Here is a 21128-nt window from a genome sequence, read left to right as displayed (position 1 = left end):
GCAATATCTGTTGGCTCAGTATAGGAGGTACCATTGTGCAGTAACTCAGAGCAAATCTGGTTATTGCAGTGGAGGTTCTTGATAAAACTGTAGAAGGCTTTGTTGTTGTTTTTAGTGTCTGCCGCAATTCTGCCTTCATAGCTAGCTTTAGAGTTTTGATGAGGGATCTCAACTTTTTGTTGAGGCTAATAAGGGAATTTTTCCAATCCTGGGACTTCACCTTTTTCTGCAACAGTTTCTTCCTTCTGTTCCAGAGTTTGTTAATGGCAGGAGACCACCAGTTTGGCTTCCTTTTTTTGGAGGAGAGTGTCTTGGTTCTGTTAGGTATGGCTAGTTCCATGCATTTATGTAAGTGTTTGTACAGTGCATTGGTGTATGATTCGGCAGTCATGCACATATTTTCCATTTGCACGGGTACCGTGAAGTTAGCCACCTCTGTTTTAGGAGCCCAAAGTCAGATTTGGAGAAGTTTTTCATGGTGTTTACCTTTGTTGGTGGTGTAGGTGAGCTGTAGATGTCCATGTTGATTAGTTTGTGGTCGGATCTAACCAGGGAGGAATTCACTATTGGTGTTGAGCAATGGTCGCCCATGTTAGTAATAACCAGGTCAAGGATGTTACTTCCTCTGGGAGGTAAGAATTTCATTCAATTAAATTAAAAATGAAATGTATCAAAATGTAACAATAATGGCAATGAAAAAGAAAGTCACAGGGTGCGCAGACAATACCGAACAGGGGCGATTTAACCTCAAATATATGCAGCTGTGAGCCCCAGGAGAAGAAGTGGCCAGCGTCTAATGAGTATTACAGAATCAGTGTCAGAAAGAATAATTTTGTGAAGATGTATAAAAGAAAAAGTATTTCAAAGAAAGTGCATATCATTCAGGCAAAACAGAAAGACAAGATGCTTTCATTTGCAAATTTGAAAGATCCGAGGCTGTGAAATCAAAGAATAAAGAGGCACCACATCACTATATTCAATGGCAAGAGATTAAATAAAAGGTGCTACAGACGGTTGTGTGATAAGTGACTTGAGGTATTTCTTCTCAAAGCAAAGTGCACCTGATGTTCTGGTATTAGCCAATGGTCCACAGTTCCAGAGCATGAAGGGGGGTTCAAGTATGAAATTACAAGTCAAAGATACTCATTATGTGATATACAGGTAGAGGCAGCTACTCGACAGCAAAGAACCTTGTTGAAAAGAGGACTGGCAACAGCTATGGGGTTTGAAATGTTGCAATTTTTGGAATACAGGAATACTTCTTTGGAGAGTCTTAATTTTTCTCCATCTCTGTTACCGATGGTCAGAAGATTAAAGAAAAAATTATAACGTGCATAAACGTACTAATAGAGCATTAATATTTTTGATGCCATCATATATATATATATATATATATATATATATATATATATGACTGCTGATCACCAAAGAGACTATGGTCTGCTTCTCATTTTAGGATTGGTGCTATTGTTTTCTTTCTGGTGAGAGAAGAAGCAAAGGGGCACTATATCCCAGCAGTGTGAAGCACTACTAGTAGCCAGGTAGTAGCCAATTAGGTGAATCCCCCTGATTCATCATTCTTGACAAAGCTAATTCTTTATTTTCAGTAAGGGCTGCTTGTTTATCTACTGTCTAACCTAACTTCAGAATATCTCCCTAAATAAATCACCTATAAATCTTCAGGATCTACTACAGTGATTTCCCTCAAATGTTTGGCTGTGCCTTGTATAGATGCAGTCATCTGGAGATGACATTTTCCCTGTAAAAGTACCCTTAAAATTTCACAAATAACTAGTGCACAGGGCAACTAGTTCATGTAGTAACAAGCACTGCTCCCTAAAGTTGCGACCCAGATACTCCTAACTTTATTCTATATTCTCACATCAAAAAAGGACTTATTACCATGGATATGAACATTCCAACTATTTCTGTTGCCAGTTTGGAGGATATGGACATCTTGAGACAATTTAGAAATTGCCTCATAATCACTGACAACCAGCTAATTCTCAAACAAACTGATATGGTATGTGAGAGATGTATTTACACAATGTCAGTAGAGGCAAAACTCTCACATAAAAGCACTTCTAATATCAATCAGGTTGTCAGTAGTACACACACTGCACCCATCACCCCGTCACACATGCTGTACCTATCACACATTGCACCCATCACACACACTGCACCCATCACCCCATCACACATGCTGCACCTATCACACATTGCACCCATCACACACACTGAACCCATCACCCCATCACACATGCTGCACCTATCACACATTGCACCCATCACACACACTGCACCCATCACCCCATCACACATGCTGCACCCATCACACACACTGCACCCATCACAAACACTGAACCCATCACCCCGTCACACATGCTGCACCTATCACACATTGCACCCATCACACACACTGCACCCATCACCCCATCACACATGCTGCACCCATCACCCCATCACACATGCTGCACCTATCACACATTGCACCCATCACAAACACTGCACCCATCACCCCATCACACATGCTGCACCCATCATGCACATCACACAAGCTGCACCTATCACACATTGCACCCATCACACACACTGCACCCATCATGCACATCACACACACTGTACCCATCATGCACATCCCACACACTGCACCCATCACCCCATCACACACACTGCACCTATCACCCCATCACACACACTGCACCCATCATGCACATCACACACTGCACCCATCATGCGCATCACATACACTGCACCCATCACCCCAATGCACATGCTGCACCCATCACACACACTGAGCCCATCATGCACATCACACACATTGCACCCATCACCCCATCACACATTGCACCCATCACACACACTGCACCCATCACCCCATCACACATTGCACCCATCATGCACATTACACACACTGCACCCATCACCCCATCACACACACTGCACCCATCATGCACATCACACACACTGCACCCATCACCCCATCACACACACACACTGCACCTATCACCCTATCACACACACTGCACCCATCATGCACATCACACACACTGCACCCATCACCCCATCACACACACTGCACCCATCACCCCATCATACACACTGCACCTATCACCCCATCACACACACTGCACCCATCATGCACATCACACACACTGCACCCATCACCCCATCACACACACTGCTCCCATCATGCACATCACACACACTGCACCCATCACCCCATCACACACACTGCACCCATCACCCCATCACACACACTGCACCTATCACCCCATCACACACACTGCACCCTTCACCCCATCACACATGCTGCACCCATCATGCACATCACACACACTGCACCCATCACCCCATCACACACACTGCACCCATCATGCACATCACACACACTGAACCCATCACCCCATCACACACACTGCACCCATCATACACATCACACACACTGCACCCATCACCCCATCACACACACTGCACCTATCACCCCATCACACACACACTGAACCCATCATGCACATCACACACACTGCACCCATCATGCACATCACACATACTGCACCCATCACACACACTGCACCCATCATGCACATCACAAAACAGACACATAAACCCACGTTTGCTGAGACACTTAACTGTAACCTTCCTAAGCCCCAAAGACTTATTAGACAAAGCACACATAACAGATGTCCATATCAGCCCCAAATGCATTCTTTCAAGACAACATCATCAACACATACAACCACATCTCATGGAGTCTTTACTACTAAGCTGATAAGGCATAGCACTTTAGAATCCAACATTTTGGTCATTGTGACCTCCATTGTGAGACACACTGATGTCCCTCTCACCAGGATGAGTAAGGAGAAAGTCACAGTTAGTTGCTTATCAGGAGACAGGATCTATCACATTATGCACGCGATCAGGTCGGGTCTATGTTAGCATGTTGAAAAAAAAATACAGTGAACGGCTAATAATTGAACATTAAACAGCGAAACTTTAACGTACTAAACATGCTTAACAGTGAAAAATAATTTATCGAATGGCCATAGTTGGCCAACAACGAGGAAGTGCCATGATGGATAAGGTAAGAAAAGGAAACCTATTTTTAAATTTCTTGTATTCCCCACTGTAGTGTGATCTTGGAGTTGGTATATATATATATATATATATATATATATATATATATATATATATATATATATATATATATATTTAGTGGGGTGTGAAGGGCAAAGGTTACATTCACAATGTTGGCCAACTATGGCCATTCGATGAATTATTTTTCTCTGTTAAGCTTTTTTTCCTATGTTATACTTTCTCTGTTTAATGTTTTGAGTATTAACCATTCACTGTAATTTCTTTTTGATGGACAAAGATAGACCACTCAGGTCATTGGACCACAAGTACCAGCATGACTCAGTCATAGTCTATGTGGGGGTAGATGACCTGAGACAGATCTCCCTAGACTATATGAAGAGACACCTGATGCAGCTCTTGAATACATGTCTGAGGCAGGTGTGAACCTAGTATTGAATAGCATTCTACCTTCTCCAAGGATGATGACATGGGTCTATATTATGGTGTAGAAAGACAAAATAACTGAACATGTCTTTATCGTCACATAAATATCGACCTCTGCATTTGCTGAACAGCCATGTCAGTGAATTTTCCTAGGGGAAATATTCCCTTGGCTGTCATTGGGGATTGGCCCTTTTCCCCACTGTAGTGCGATCTCGGATTTAGTATACTTAGGAGGGTAAGGGAGCAGAGCCCCCCACATCAGTGGGTGTGTGTGGGGGTGTGTGAAGTCACCCACTATATAGGGTTTGAAAGTTTGGTTTGAGCGTTTTTGACCAAGCGATTTTTTCCACTGGGGAAAAATTCCTTGACGTGGCCATTCGGCATTTGCTAAGGTCGATATTTATGTGTCAATAACAACATGTTCGGTTACTTCATCTTTCGACACTGTAATATAGACCCAGTAACACAATACAAACAGAAGATGTCTGACTTTAATAATTGGATTAGTTTCTAGTGTCATTTTAAGGGTGTTCAATATTTGTCAACATAGAAGGAGATAGCCAACAAACCACACTGTTTTGCCAGGGATAGTCTGTACCTCTCCCCTCCATGCTTTTGAATATTAGCTAAAACATTGTCCTTCCTCAGAGAGCCTTTTTTAGGCAATGCCAAACTAACAATCTTTCTAACGTAGGAAATCAGTACCATGAAAATCCAAAGGTATTAGAGTCTAAACAAGAAGCTCCACTCCCTACAAGCTTTCATCACACTAAAGAATGCTGACATCAGTGCAGTCACTGAGAAATGGTTTAAAGCCATGAGCAGAATACCAGCAGTGCAAGGATGTAAAAGGTAAGTGTGGCTTCACAGGCCAAGGACAACCACAAGGCATTCTTTAGCTACGTTCTCAACCTTGAAGGAAATGCCCAATTATTTGTTAAAAGGGCCATGTACACTGAGCCATAAGATATAGAAACCTACTGGCAAACAAATTCAGCTTTAACTTCACTTTTTCTCCACCAGCCCAGCCTTCTCTCAGGAAATGCCATCAAGTATAACCCCCTTAACTATCAATAGGTAGCAGGTCCTCAGTGCTCTGTCTAAGGCCAAGAACACTGCATCAGTGGACCCAGACAGTATCCCTGGCTTCTTTCTAAATATCATAAAACATGGCATATTAGGCCCTTTAGAATCAATATTTAACCTTTAACTGTAGCTTCCAAATAGGTTTCATGCCATACAAATGAAGAATAGCGACCGTTATCCCTCTGCACAAAGGTAGGCCATCTGTGGACCTGAGAAATTGCAGGCCCAAGTCTATTTAGTCTCATATGCAAAACCATGGAAAGAATTACCATGGAAATGATCAATAATTACATAGGAAATCTCTGGACACTGAACCCAACCCAGTTTTGTTTCATCAAGGGCAGGTCATACCTACTTAACCTAGTAGACTTCATTGAGAAGTTTATCAAAGCAAAGGATGAGGGCAAAATGGTTCGCACAACCTACCTTGATCTGGCTAAGACATTTGATGTAATACCCCACTCAGTTATTGTTGACAAGCTCAAGAAGTTATGTATAAACCCTTATGTCATCTGGAAGATAGCCAGTGGAGTCCTTCAGGTATCAGTTTGGGGCCTGCTCCTTTTTGGGATCTACTTCTCTGAAGTCAAGGCCAATGTCAATGGCCTCTGTCTGACCAAATTTGCAGACAACTGCCAATTAGGAGCTGTCATAGAATCTGCCACCAGCACTAATGTTCTCCAAAAAGAGCTGTCACAGACAAATACTAAATATCAAGAAATGCAAAATAGTATCTTTTGGGAAGTTGGCCACACCTGGTAACTGCCATATTGATAACACACTCCTCAAAGTCAATCCACTAGTCAGGACTTGGGGACACATACAGACAGTAATGTACCCTTCAGCCATCACGTGTCTACATTAGTGAGGATTTCATTCTATGTTGTGTAACTTATACACATATGTATGGTGTATAGGTCCAATGAGGTCATTATTCCACTGTATTCATTATTTACCATACCTATCATTGTGTATAATGCTACCTTTGATATGTAAATAACTAATAGCATCCAGCAACTGGAATATCCACATACATTTCTCACTAAAAGAATACAGGGTACAAATAACATGTCCTGTGCAGACTGCTTCAAAGCTCTATCCATGTATTCTGTTTCCTATGAGCTGTTGAGGAGAGACCTATGCCTGACATACAAGGTTTCATTGGACCCCTCACTGATGGACTGCCTTCACATCAGCAAAGCAAACAACAGCAGAATTACCCATTCTAAAGACTTAAACATTGCCTGTGATATAAACAGGACATGCTGGGGAGACAGGTGTATATCCCAGAGACTACCACATCGCTGGAACAGGCTCCCCATCCACATAAAGCTGAGTTCCTCTCTAACCCAATTCAAGTGTAACTTGGACAACTGGATGGAAAACAGGAAATTCATCCCTGGTTTGGCCCTTGCATTCTAATGGACACAGGAAGCCTGTTAATGATTCATCTCCCAGGCCTCTGCTTACACTTATCAGGGGTACCAGAACTTGTCAGAGGTTTGGGATGCATGGCTGGACTAAAAATGCCCCAGTGATTCCTAGCCAGCAAACACCTATGAACCTATGAAGAACTCCAGTCCCTCACAAGGATGATGGTACCACTCTTCGAAGGCTCAAACCTCACTTCCAGGGGAACAAATGGGCCATAGGTCTATCATCTCAGGAAGAACACAATAACCATTTGAACAGAGGGAGAGGCTTGATGGTGGAAGGAGGGCATGTGCAAAAAAGAAATCAATCCAAGGTAAAAGAAATGCTAGAAAAAATAATCAACAAAGGCAGAAATATTACTAAGACAAGCACTTTATTTACTTGTGAACGAGGTAAGAAAAATGGGCCCTTTTCTACCATGACCCAACCTCAAGGTCAATCAAAATGCAATATGAATGGACACTTTGGTTTAGCCAGTCAACCAGAAATTTTTTGGTAAATTGGAGGAACCCAGATTACCTAACGAATGGTCACACAGATGCAGAGTGAACATGTAAATGCCACACAGAATAATCAGAGGTCAAATCTGAGTCTTGAACCTTGGAGATTTAAGGCAGACATCCTAACCACTGAGTTAGTGTGCTGATTGTACTCCAGAAGATTCTCAGACAGAGTAAGAATCCAGTATCCTAAGAAGGTTCAGAATCATCAGCCTGAAGCAGCAGGAATTAGACAAACAACTGAACCAAGATGTTAAATGATTCAAGAAGAAGGTTGTCAGTTGAACAAACCGAATCAAAGCATCCCTTTATGATAAAATTGTCTTGTCTAAGCCTCTCTGCTGGGCATAGAGGGATAAACCAGGATTATATGGTTTGATGGAAGACAACTTGGGAAGAAAACGGCAATAACAAAGTGTACAGTGAAATACAATTGACAACAAGGTGAATTGCAGTTGTTAATATATTAAGTTGGAGAGGTTTGGACAGGCTAGGTATAGGAGGCAAGGTATAAGATTTATAAGATTTGTTGCCCCGGACAGATTGTTCTTTTAATCTCACATTATTATTCAGTCACAGAAAGGTTAAATAGTGCTATATTTTTTAAAAATGTCTGTCTGTCTTTAATACAGTTTCAGAAGACCTACTTTCCAGTTCATGTGATCTACAGAGTAGGATGGGATTGCCCATCATTGGTGGGAGGGCATTCATTGATGATGCTACCTTAGTGGAGGCATGGCTCAAAGAGGGGAGTTGCCTCAAATGTAAGCAATGAGCATGGAAGGTGGGGCAGGGAAGTAGGTATTGTATACGCCAAAATACCCCAGGACAGAAGAGGATACAAAAGAGCCCCCAGGATGCCCTTAGGATCCATGACTGGCCCCATTGATACCAGACCATGTCTGGGGGGGGGGTAGGAGAGAAGCTGGTTGACCTAGTGTGGATGTGGACTGGTCATATGATGTCTCAAGGGGAGCAAAAAAAAAGAATGTCTATTGCAGAGAGTCTGATACAAAGTAACAAAGTGCAGAAATACAAAGATACACTAGAGGGATGTGAGAGTGTACTCACTCCAGAGAAAAGCGTCCCTGTACAGTATTCAGGCAACCACAAGTGTTCCGAAAAGAATACCTAAAATCCAGACATAACTGTCCTAATACATATGCTGCGTTTAGACTAAAGGAATTAAACAAATATATGGTCAGCTTGAATATTGATTATGATATAAAAGTCTAAACAGTCATATTTTTTGAAATGTCTATTGAATATTTGCCAAAATGTGAATTAATGTAAAAATTCCCTGATGAGCTTGCAGTTGAAGTAAAGATAATTAAAAACAAAATGATTTCTGTAAAGTAATGTGTGATACCTCCCAATATTTATAAAATATATTTTATAATTAGGATAAGGAGTGTAGTATATCGGTGTATATAGCTTTAAATAATTCAGATCTCACCAACAGGGGTTGCACACCTTTTTCTTGAAGACAGTCACAGCAAAAAACGTATTGATACTATAGCAACATGTGCACAGTGTCTTTGAGTTTTTAACAGACATCCCAGATATTTCACCATGTATTCCTGGGGAGATAGTAAAGGAATTACACAAATACGTGGACAGCTTGAGAGTGGATTATGATATACAAGTTTAAAAAGTTATATTCTTTGAAATGTCTATTGAATATTAGTCAAGATGTGAATGAATGTAAAACTCTCCTGATGTATTTGGTGTTGAATTAAAGATAATTAAAAACAAAGTGAGGAATGTAAAGTAACGCATGATACCTCGTATAATATTTATAAAATATATTTTATAACTAGAGTAAGGGACTGTGGTGTGTTGGTATATATCTTTAAATAATACACTGCTCAGAAAAAGAAAATGCATGCCTCTTTCTTGAAAGGAGTCACAGCAAAACCCTCATTGATACTAGCAACATGTGCACAGTGTCTGAGTTTTTCCTAAGTTTCCTGACAGACGTTACAGATGTTACAATATATACTCCTGAAGAGGGACCAGGCATTTTTAAAGTATTTTGTGAAAACTGACAACATACTGATTTGGAGAGTTTTAGAAATGGCCTTCTTTCGCAACAGCAAAATAAACAAAAATGGCAGAAAAGTTAAGGGTCATTGTCACAGATTTTTTGCTTGTTTGTTTATTTGTTTGTTTTAAGAAATCTTGTCAAGTCCTCCAAAGCTAATAATGAAGTACAAATAGCCTCCCTAGCTAAGGATAATCACCAGGTATTCTTTAACTATGTCCAAAATCTAAATGGAAATACAGCCCTACTATGCACTGAACTGGTTGTGAATGACATCACCCATATTCATCTGGAGGTAATAGCCAACCTGCTAGCTGACAGATTGGAGCAAACTTCACCCCCCTCCCCGAGCCCTCCACTCATCCACCACAGTATAACTGCCACCATTCCAAAGCCTATTATCTCAAGAGAGCAGGTCATCTCTGCGCTTTCCAAGGCCAAAAACACAGCATCAATGGGACCAGGCAACATCCCAGGTTGCCTTGTAAATAACTTAAAACATGACCTAGCAGACCCACTTGGATCCCTGTTTGACCACAGCCTGAGGACTGGCTATGTTCCGGTGGAATGGTGGACAGCAACAGAGGACCATCAACTGACCCTGGCAATTATAGGCTCATAAACTTGACTAGCCTCATCTGCAAGGCCATGGAAAGAATCATTATGGACCTTAATAACAAGGACATAGGTAATCTCCAAACTCTGGCACAACCCCATCCGGATTTGTTAAAGGTAGATCATGCCTGTCAAACATGGTTCAGGCTTTGAGAAAGTCACCAAGGCCCTGGACAAGGGAAAGAGAGTGCATACCACTTATCTTGACCTAGGCAAGGCATTTAACATGATTCCACACTCAGGTATTATAGAGAAAATCTCCCAATTGGGAATTAGCCCCTATGTTACCAAATGGGTATTTAACTGGCTCACCAACAGGACACATACTGTCAAAGTGGGTGACTTCACCTCTAGCAAAAGACCAATCATCGGTGTCATACCACAGGGTTCTGCGCTGGTCCCATTACTGTTCAGAATTTATTTCTCAGAAGTCCAGGCAAACTTGGAAGGCTTGTGGCTGACCAAGGTTGCTGTCAATTGCAAACTGATAGCAATCACAGAGTCCCCCAACAATGTTAATATACTGCAGACAAGGTTAACACAAACAAATGATTGTTGCCAAAGCCACAAAAGCTGACATCCCTGCTAATTACATTATACACAGTACCCCCCAAGTGTAGGCTCAGTAGGACAGTACCTCCCAAGTGTAGATTCAGTGGGACAGTACTCCCCCAAGTGTAGACCCAGTGGGACAGTAAACCCCCAAGTGTAGGCCCAGTGGTACCTGATCTGGGTACTCAGGTTGATAGCAATCTGAACTTTGACCACCATGTATCCACAGTAGTAAGGAAACCTTCTATGTGGCACATTTTATAAATAAAGGCATTGCATCTAGATCTAAGGATGTTATAATTTCATTATACTAGGCCCCATCAGACCAATAATTGAGCACAAAATTCCTTTTTCATTTACCTCACCAGACACCTGCAACAATTAGGGAGACTGCAGAGGTTTCTTGACAAGAAATTACAGGGTACACAAACAAGCATTATGCAGAAATCCCTGTCACTGTATTCTGTCTCTTACAGGTTGCTAAGGGGTGACCTGTGCCTGTCTTACAGGTCAGTCTCTGATCTGGACATGATGGAAATGCTACACATTTATAAATCAAACTGCAGGAGGGTCACTCACTCCAGGGATCTTAACCTAGCCTCTGACATGAACAAGTCATGCAGGAGAGATAGATACATCTTCCAGAGATGGCCACTTCTCTGGAACAAGCTTCCAATTTACATGAAACCGAGCCTCCCCCCTCTTCAAATGCAACCTAGATCAATGGATGAGTGACTGCAAATTCACTCCTGTGGTGGTGCTCATGTCCCTTCTGGGCAGAGGAAGTCAGTATCAACTACCACAGACCCTTACCTCTGAGAACCTCACTCACTAACTACCGACAATTGGGGCAAATGGAGATAAATATGGCTAGGCTTGTAAGGGCTCTAGGGCCATTAGCCTAGTAACCTATGAACAAAACAGAACAGAAAGATATCTGTAATTTCAAGAAGAGTATATGAAATCAGGATTATATGGTCTGATGGAAGACAGTTGTCAAGTGGAGAAAATAGCAGGAAGAAACAGTGTATCCATAGTCAAATACAATTGGCAACATTGTGAAAGGCAGTTGGCAATATGTTAATTGGCTGGGGATTGGACAGGCTAGGTGTTGTAGGCAGGGTTTAAGTTTTATAATATGTAATGTATCTGACAGATTGTTCTTTCAGTCTCACTTTATTATTCAGTCATGTAAAGGTTAAATCACATTGTATTTTTTAAAAGTGTCTCTCTGTCTTTTAATAGAGTCTCAGAAGACCTACTTTCCAGTTCATATGATCTGCATTGAACCTTGGATCTCCTGGAAGCTACCCATGGACATTGGACCCTCCTTTGTGTTATTACTAGGACTTTACCACCTGAGTTCATCTGTCATTGAATAATGCTTGCTTTTCTTCTTAACCACCTGTTCTACTGGAACTTTATTTGCTTACAGCACCTTTAGAAACTAATATTAGTTTTCAAAGAAATCCAATGAGATATGAAGTCTGGAATCTTTTTTTTTTGGGAGTACAAATATGGCCTGCTTTTGAGTGTTCATGTTATTCACTTGATTCTGAACTTCTGCAACTCAGACAATGATATGTAAGTTGTAAATGCAAAGGGATCATCTATAACAACCTTCCGCATCAGCACTGACACAGCTGGTGTGTGTCCTTCCATTCCTGATGCCCTGTGTCTGACATATTCCATTTCAAAGAGGTTGAAGAATGATATATTTTACAGGCTTGTTTGTGAATTGTGTGGCTGTTTTCTTTCAGGTTTCATGGTCTACAGATTTGGTAACTACGCAATGTGTTTTGATTTTCAGTGTAGGCACTGTGTTTTTTTTTTTTTTTTTTTCAACTGTCCTAAAAAAATATGTCTTTATCTCAAGTCTATGGTTTCATTTTTGATGCACTTGTACAGAAAGGTTTACATGTATTTTAAGAATTGTCTTGGCTCACTGCAGATTTGGTTTTACCATAAATACAGTTGGGTTCAAAATAACTATCTTTTGGACTACCTATTTGCTACCTGTTAATGAGATAAGAACTGTCATATAAAGGAGGCATTGAAATAAAAAAAAAACAAATCCCTTGTGAAAAAAAATGTTGCTGGCATTTAACACAGAGATTTAAGGCTATGAGCTATAAATGAGTTTTTTTGTAGTCCAGCATTTGAGTATATCATCCTCTGTCCATTGACAGACAGTGATGTGTGAAACTGGGCTAGTGTCCTCCAAGGTCTGGCTATTAACTGCATATCCATGATCTCAGAAAAACATAATTTGTTTCAATTTACAAAGGTCAGTTTTGTACCAAAGATAGTCTGTGGTACCAGTGACAGCTTTGAAGGAGTATAGAGGCAGTTTTGGGCAGGGTGAGTGAAAGGGGGTCATTTACACTGAAGACAGTTGATTTTCTTATTTCCAATCATCAATTTTCAAAGCCTGTTACATACTATAATTAAACTTTGATCTTCCATAGTTACATCTTTCATTTTCCAATTGTACAATTGAAGAATGTCTTTTTTCTTTGTCCACAGTGACGTTTTAATTTTCTCAATACTAACCAATTGCATGCATGCCTTTTAAGAAGTAATTCCCTATTTATTGCAGCAACTTGTATTAAGTTTTCATTTTATGATTTGTAGACGGTGCTCATTTTAAAATACTAAAACGCATTTTGGTACCTTTTAATCTTAAATGACTGACCTTAATACGTTTGTTCTGCTACATTTTCTGTATTACTGTATTTGTACTGAAGTTTGACTGAATGTGTCATCTGGGCCCAGATTGCATTTAGGAATGGTCCTCAGCCTGCTTAAAAAATAAAAAAAAATTGAATAATTACTGTTTGCTAAACTATCAACTTAATCTATTCCATTTAGCAGGCTGGCGATTGTGACCTGCAGTGTCACTTATAGTGACCACTTAAAACACAGGGCCATCTGAAAGAATGGCTCACAAGAGCAATCTATTTTATTTCCATCTATCACTCCTTTTTCCCATTTTTGCACATGGGGTCAGAGTGTCACTTCAACAGTGACAATCAGTTAGAGCCAAGGTGCACACCACCAGCTTGCATCTCTGTCATGGTTGTTCTTCCATACTACAAACTTGCATGCGCACTCACACCTACAGCCAATTTAGAGTACACAGTCCTCAGCCTGCTTAAAAAATAAAAAAAAATTGAATAATTATGCATGTCTTTGGAATGTGGAGGAAACCCACGTGAACAAAGGGAGAACATGCAGACTCCACACAGACAGCAACCCAGGTGAGAACTGAACTAAGGAACCTCTTGCTGTGAGACAAAAATGGTATCCACTGCACAACTGTGCTGCCCTATGTGTAGCAATTTCATGTCAGTCTTTAAAGCACCTCAGAATCCCAAATGATGGTCTCTGTACTGTCCATCTGATGAACATGAAATGGCCAAAACCACCAACTAAAGACATCCCAAATGCCGTTACATCTGCTTGAGTGAAATGGATTAGTGCTAAATAGTGTTTACGTTCAAGATCTGCTTTTCTCTAACTTCTTTCACCTACATTTATTCCCTGCTTGTTTATCCATTCTATTTCCCATAAAAAGGCTGTTCAATATTTCCTCATCTCTGTTATCAATTTTCTGCTATGGGTGTCAAATGAATCTGAAAATCATATCCAATATTGTTACCACCCTGTACCTTCTGGAAGCTCCAAGTGGCCAGCTAGACATACTAGAACATGATTTTATTTGTTTCACCTTGGATCTTAGTTTTATATTGCTAGTCATACATTTAGTATACCACCAAAATATGCTTCAGAAACAGAAAAAATGCCACTTATCAATTTTATTTAGTTAGAAACCACATAAATCCATTAGCCACATGTGCTGATTTTCAGATATGATCTGGTTAAGTGACTTACTTAGAGACACTTGGGATATAAATAGACTATGATGTGATCAAACCTACGTCCATTGGAAGGATTTCATTATGAACTCATAGCATCAATACTCTGCTAATTATTTCCACTTCGCTCCGTATATGCAGATGATATTTTTGCATTTGCTGTCTCTGCCTTTTTATGACTGCTCTCATATTTATGCCTTCAAGCCTTTTTGTAGCTGTCAGTTTGTTTATCCTTTTATAACCATTTTATATTACTCATTTGTATTTCATTTTCATCACTTCTCTTCACATTCCATTTTTTTGCAAGCATTTTAAATGCCTCTATCCTGTTGTCTTGTGTACACCTTTATCACTATCCCCCCTTCATTGTCCCCATTTCTTTTTTTTCTGCCCCACACCTTTTAGTGTGTTATCCACCAATCTCCATCTTCTAAGCATCACTTCTACGTATATTCCTAATTCTTCTCTCACATACTTCTTCCTGTTCTGTTTGTTCTGCTGTGCGTTTTCCTCTTTAGTTTTTGTTAATCTTTTCTAAGTCTTTATAATTCTCACAATCCAGTAAATGATAATATGCAGCACAGCTACCTAGAATGCCACAGCAAGTTATAAGGAGACAAGCAATGTCCTGTAAGAAAATAATAACTTAGTCACTACGACAGTAAATTCATTCAAATAAAGGGGGATGATGGCTACTACTGAAGTGTAGCATACACTTTTATTTACATTTAGTGAAGACACCGAATAACTCCATAAGTGATGATGGTTTGTATTTCTGTTACAGTAAATGTGGGTCTCTTAAGGTTCCAACCATCAGTGAAGGTACTGACGTTCTGAGATGCTTTCACTAATATCTACTTGTCCACAAAGAAACGGAAAGATGCTGCTTTTGTTTATCAATGTTTTGAGGTAGAGCTTTCATTTTATCCTCACTTCCAGACAGTTTGAATGAGTATATATTTACACACACACACACACACACACACACACACACACACACACACACACACACACACACACACACACATACACACACACACACACACACACACACACACACACACACACACACACACACACACACACACACACACACACACACACACACACACACACACACACACACACACACACACACACACACACACACACGCACACACACACACACACACACACACACACACACACACACACACACACACACACACACACACACACACACACACACACACACACACACATGCACTGTTTCAGCTAGTCCCTCACCACTTCCAGGAGAACATTTGCTGAAGTTTGTTTCTGCTGCACCCCCCAACATTTCTCCAAAACCTATGCAGCCCCACATGGGGAGTCATCTGAATAGCATCATAGTTACAATCAATGTTCTTTCTGCAGTAAAAGTCTGTGCTTTATCAAACTACTCAAACTACCAAACAGAATGAATATATATCATATACATATATGATTACTGTTTTAATTTAACAAGGTTGTGTTGATGCTTATTGTATGTTTAATTTAAATAAACTATTTTTAAAAAAAATGCTCTTTTGGGTGATTATTTCCACTGATATACAGACAATAATAGTGTTGACCTGACACAATATCTGGGTAAAAGACATTGTACCAAAGATCATGCAGGCAGCCAATGGACAAAAACAGTCACAGACTAAAATATCCATTGTACATGTCACAGTTGCAGATATGCATAATGCATATGGATCAAAAAGACCTTCCCTTTACTGATGCATGAGGCATACCATGCGCCAAGGCTGCATCCGGCACTAGGCAACCTAGGCAGCTGCCCAGAGCCTGGTGCTGACTGGAGGCCCAGCGATAACATTAATTAAAAAAAGAAAAGTTTTCTTACAGCATTAAGAAGGAAAAAATGAATTTCCTGCTCTGATCAGTGTATGAAAGAACAAATGCTGTTGCTTTAAGCTTTCCTGCTTGGTGTGCAGCAGCTCCAGCCTTTTCATTGGCAGATGCTTTCAGCTGTTGAGCCAATGAAACTGGAGCCAGCATGCACAGCAAATGACAAACTTTACAGGCAATGACAGGAAATTTAATCGCACAGCAGAATGGTCAGAATATTTGTGTAGTATCATGGATTTATTTATTTATTTATTTATTGGGCAGCATTTAGAATCTTTTGCTTTGCTAACAGGGCATTATGGGAAAGGAACATTGTGTGTGAGGAGAAGACCTGACTTGTCTTTTGCTGTTTCACTAACAGTGAATTAAGAACTGACTAGTTTTGTACTGTGCACTGTGGAAGAAAGATACCCAGACAGTTCATATAGTAGTATGTCTGTTAATATAGCGACATTTCAAATCAGCAGCATTAAAATAATATTTAGAAACTGTCGATGCTTTGGAAGTGAAACCATCAGGACCATGGACTTTTTAAGACACAAATAAAAAAATGCTCCTTGAACCTGTGATAAAACTGTAAGTGCTTTTACGAGAATTATAACATGTTGATTGAGTTTTTAGTTTTAATGTTTGCTCAGTTTTTCAGGATATAATGGTAGGTGCTAAGCAGATATTTACATATAGCTGCAAATTTGTATGGGTGATTAAAACAAACTTAGCTCTTTAGCAGAACTGCACCTTACTTACATTGTGGTTTTACTTCTAGATTATCATGTGTTAAATTTCAATGTAAGGTGGTCAGCCTGAAAGAACTAGCTGACTACTGACCATTCTAGGAATAAAGAAACTACTTCTGATGCATTTAAAATAGAAATACAGTACCCTGTACATTAATGTATGTAGTTAGGCAGTGAGGGATTTGTCTTTTATGATGTCATGGCAGGGATGTTTAGCTGTGAGAAAAATATTCAGAGGGCTATTCTTACTAACAAAATAAAATGCAAAAATGACACACTTTCTCCTCCAAAACTGTATAATTTGGCATTGTACATGCTAAGGAGGTTATAACCAACTCCAAAGGTTTTTACTTAAACACTTGCCTTAGAACATGACCAATATACAAAGAAAGATGCTGAGAGGATAGCAAAATAATATAGCATGGGATTTCTTCTTTGAAATCTAAGTACCATTAGATTATATTTTAATAAACATGTGTAAGGAATTGAGGAAGAATGTCATTTTTGAGAAAATGTTGCAATTCAAAGTACTGCTTTCTAACTCAATACTTGCGGTTGGTGGGCCATTGTTAGGTGCTGGTTTTCTGTTACATCCTAAAGATGTGCTCTCCAGGAACTGATAAAATCTTCACATTTGTGGGTGTCACACAATAGGCTGGTGCATGCCCTAGGTGAACTGACAATCTTCCACATTAGTCTGTGTATAAGTATAACAGGCTGTAGAAGCCCGAAGTCCTAGACAATAAAGATTCCCATGTATTGCACACTCTTTTTATTGCAACAATAACCAAAAGAATAAATGCTTTCAGCCAGCTTAACTGGCCTTCATCAGATTTGTCTAAAATAACTGTCGATTATACGTATATATATATATATATATATATATATATATATATATATGATACAGCCACAGGAAGTGAGCTTAATTGGTCATTAGAACAATTAAATACAATCAAGACAATTAAAAACTGTTTTAAACTTATTAAGTGTTAAAATACTAAAAATGTATTATAAAAACCTTTGTATATTCTAATAAAAATGTATAAAACATCTACACATATATGTTATTAAATATAATCAACACAAAAATTTCCAAATACACCATTCAATCAATTCACCTTCATAACAGTTCAATGATACTCAGTTAAATAAAATAATAAATATGATATACATAAAATACACTGCAAACCTATAAATTAATTCATATTCTTACTTTTAAAATAGGTTTCAATGATATATAATCATTTATTCCAGGGGGATTGGATGCATTTAATTTAATTTGCCATATAACTTCCTTTTCTTCCAATATAAGTTTTTCATCTCCATCCCTAGGGTTAAAATGTACTTTTTCTAGTATGGCAAAACAAAAAGTGTGGTTGGAATTATTAGATTGTATATGTCTAAACAAGGCATTCTTGGTATTTTCTTTTTTAATATTGTATATATGTTCATAAATTCTGTTTTTTAAATGCCTGTCCGTCTTCCCAACATAATATGCTGAGCAGGCCATACACTTGGCCAGATAAACCACACTTTTGGTATTACAATCCCGTCTGGAAATCAGTTTTATTTTTACATAAATTATTCAAGGTAATACTGTTACCTTCATATATATATATAAATACACTGATTGCAAGCTCCACACTTTGTCATTCCTTTGAGTAGTTTCTTAGTCCTATCACTTTTATAGTTTTATCACTTTTATAGTTTTCCAATTGGAATTTTATGTTCCTACCTGTCTTGAAGACAAACTTAGGCTGATAACCTAAACTACTGTATACTTCAGTGTTACCTCTAAGGACATTCCAATTTCTTTCTATAATGTTTTTTACAATAGGTGCTTGTGTTTATACTTTAAAATCATAGCTCGTGAGAATTCAGTATTGTTCTCATTGTTTATTTTATCCATTTGTTTAAAAGCAGCACCTAACAGAGGTTTGTATAGTTTTCCCCAGTGCAATAAGACATATTCAATAGTGTCTTCTACTAGTTTAACAGGGTATCCTCTTTCTAAAAACACTGTGCCAATAAAATTGAGTTCTTGTATAACATCTTGTTGATTGAAAGTCATCCTAGCTGCCCTAATACATTACCCTTTTAAAATACTTTTTTTCTGTAAAAAAGGGTGGCAGCATTGGTACTCCAAGTAGGAATTTCTAAAAGTGGGCTTGCGATATATATTTGATTTAAATCCTGATGGTGTATGAGAAATATAGGTGTCCAGATATGGCAACCCAGTTTCACTAAATGAATGTGAAAATGTAAAATAAAAGCAAATACTATTTAAATATCCAACAAAATTATGAATAACATCCTTTTCCCCATTCCATAAAATAAATACGTCATCCAAAAAATGCATACAGAGTAAAATATTGTTTGAATTCACTATTAAAAACATATCTGTTCTCCCATTCTGTGAGCACAAGATTGGCAAATATGGGGGCACATGACACCCCCATGGCTACTCCCTTTAACTGCCTGTATATTCACCTTCAAAATATATACGGTTGTTTTCCAAGACGATACTCATCAATTCCAGTAATAAAAGAATTTTATCATTATTTAAATTCGAATATCGGGTCATAGAAGTGTGAAAAAATTCTAAACCTTCATCCTTGGGTATAGAATTAAATAAATCCACCACATCTATGCTCACAAATATCAAGCTCATATCCCAAAGTTCTTGTTTCAACCAACTCAGGAAGTCCCACGAATCAACAAGTAAATGTGGGATATTGTCATAAACTGTTTTTAACCAGTTGTCAATTAAAACTCCAATCTGGTAAGTTTTAGACTTACTTCCTGAGACTATTGGTCGTAAGGGGGGATTAATATAAACTTTATGTACTTTGGGTACTCCGAACATAGTTGCTAATAAGGGAGAATCAACTTTAATGAATTCATAAATCTCTCTAGTAAGTCTTCCTTCCAGTTAAAACTCTTCTAACCAAGAATCTATTAGTTTATGAGCTATATTAATTTCATTAATACTTATAGTCTCATAGACGTCAGGGTTATTCAAAATGTCATACATGTTTTCAATGTACCTACATTGGTCAAAAAGCACAACACCCCCACCTTTATCCGGTTTCATAACTCGAATAGTATTGTCTTGACATAGTCTATGAAACAATTGCCATTCTGCTTTGCTAAGGTTGTGTTCCTTCACTTTCATTCTGGACATGTATACAAACGTCCTATAAATGTCTTCAGTAGTTACCCTTTCAAAATTTGCAAGAGTGGGTAGTAAAGGGGGGTTGAAAGTGCTCTGTCTTTTTAATTTATTATACTTGTAGTCTTGGTTCTTGCCCTTAAAAAACATGGCTAAACTGAGCTTCCTAGTTAACAATTTAAGTTCTAATATGGCATCAATAAGATCCATCTGGAAGGTAGGCACACATTTCATTCCTTTTAAAAACAAGTAAAATACTCAGGGGTCATAAGTCTATCAGTTTAATTAAACATGTTAAAATTATTGTATTCAAATGTGTAGTCATTTATCTTTGTTATCTTTTCTGATAGTTGGTTTGGGGTAGTTTGTAACTGTTGGGTTTGCCCCAACCATTCCACCCCCTCTGCCTGAGTTCCATTTTTTTCCTTTGTTTTTTAATTGTTCTTTTTTTTGGCCCTTCCAAAAAAAATTATTTTCAGTGTTTATATTTTGTTAATTTCTCTGGAAGCCCCTCCCATTATTATTTTTCTTTCACTAAGTTCATAAGAACTAAATCTTTGTTTGGTGTTAGAATCCTCTATTAGTTTAGATGTATTCCATATGTAAACATTATGCTCATTATATTGATTTATACCCCTCTGTATCTTCCTTTTCTTTCTTTTAAAAGTGACTGTAGCATTTTTCTTAACAATAGCAAATTGTTTATCATAAAAACGT

At 38.7% G+C, this 21128-nt stretch overlaps 1 protein-coding gene across 2 annotated transcripts in view; it reads left to right on the top strand.

The window, feature by feature from the left end:
- The window catches only part of PTPN6 (protein tyrosine phosphatase non-receptor type 6), a 1172112-nt gene extending 1156499 nt beyond the window's left edge, over positions 1 to 15613 (top strand). For both annotated transcript variants that reach the window (XM_044079623.1, XM_044079624.1), the window contains exon 16: positions 11998 to 15613. The gene's annotated coding sequence lies outside the window, so the exon portion shown is untranslated. The remainder of the gene's footprint in view (positions 1 to 11997) is intronic.
- The last annotated feature ends 5515 nt before the right edge of the window (positions 15614 to 21128 follow it).

This window comes from Protopterus annectens, chromosome 8.part0, assembly GCF_019279795.1.
Source record: "Protopterus annectens isolate FY-2018-M chromosome 8.part0, PAN1.0, whole genome shotgun sequence".
In the NCBI taxonomy this organism is placed as follows: Eukaryota; Metazoa; Chordata; order Ceratodontiformes; family Protopteridae; genus Protopterus; species Protopterus annectens.
This window is presented reverse-complemented; position numbering and strand designations above follow the sequence as displayed.